Source organism: Triticum dicoccoides, chromosome 2B (genome assembly GCF_002162155.2).
Source record: "Triticum dicoccoides isolate Atlit2015 ecotype Zavitan chromosome 2B, WEW_v2.0, whole genome shotgun sequence".
NCBI lineage: Eukaryota > Viridiplantae > Streptophyta > Magnoliopsida > Poales > Poaceae > Triticum > Triticum dicoccoides.
The window spans coordinates 317,248,025-317,248,729 of NC_041383.1; the positions used below are offsets into that span (position 1 = coordinate 317,248,025).

Consider the following 705-nt stretch of genomic DNA (forward strand, 5'->3'; position numbering starts at 1 on the left):
TAAGTCGTGGCCGTCACTGAGGGGTCAACCTAATCCAAAGACAGATATACAAGTGTGAATATAGGTGTCACTTATGTAAAACAGCTTCACATTTCATCAACTAAGAGACGCACTTAGAGACTTGTGACACCTATATATGCTCGAGATGACCCAAACTGTCGGGGGGATAGACCCCGGGTAGCCTCATCCACACTCAAAGACATTTCAAGACATCGGGGCTAGCTAAGCCCCTCATGCCGACTGGTCTCACGGCCGGCTTCCAGAGCCGGCTGGTGCCACGCGGCCGGCCTCCAGAAAACGGCGTGCTCCCAAAAGACGGCTTGGGTATGGGCCGGCGTCCAACAGGTGGCCCGTCCCCTCCCTCGGAGTCTGAGCCCGACCGTGCGACAAGCTGGAGCATGGCAACAGTACCACATGTTCCCCTCAAATCTCGGCCGGGCATGGCTACAGTGTGCACCGCCAGGCGGCCGCCGACCCGCCCGGCGCGGCACTGTAGCCATGCGGCCCAGGCGTGGCCTCCGTCAGCACAGGCGGTGCTACAGCGAAGAGCCGTCAGCAGGGCCCACAGGCGGCGGACCCTACCCGTCGGCCGGATTCTCAGCAGCCGACGGGGCCCTCCAGAGGCGGGCCCCAGCAGCCGGCGGAGAACCCGGCAACCATAGACACTGACAGCCGGGTCCTACACCCGGCCGTATTACCATTGTA

The 705-nt window shown here is 61.6% G+C and overlaps 1 protein-coding gene across 2 annotated transcripts in view; it reads left to right on the forward strand.

The window, feature by feature from the left end:
- LOC119363601 (uncharacterized Rho GTPase-activating protein At5g61530-like) overlaps positions 1-705 on the forward strand; it is a 6,781-nt gene that overhangs the window by 4,929 nt on the left and 1,147 nt on the right. The gene's annotated exons all lie outside the window — the stretch shown is intronic.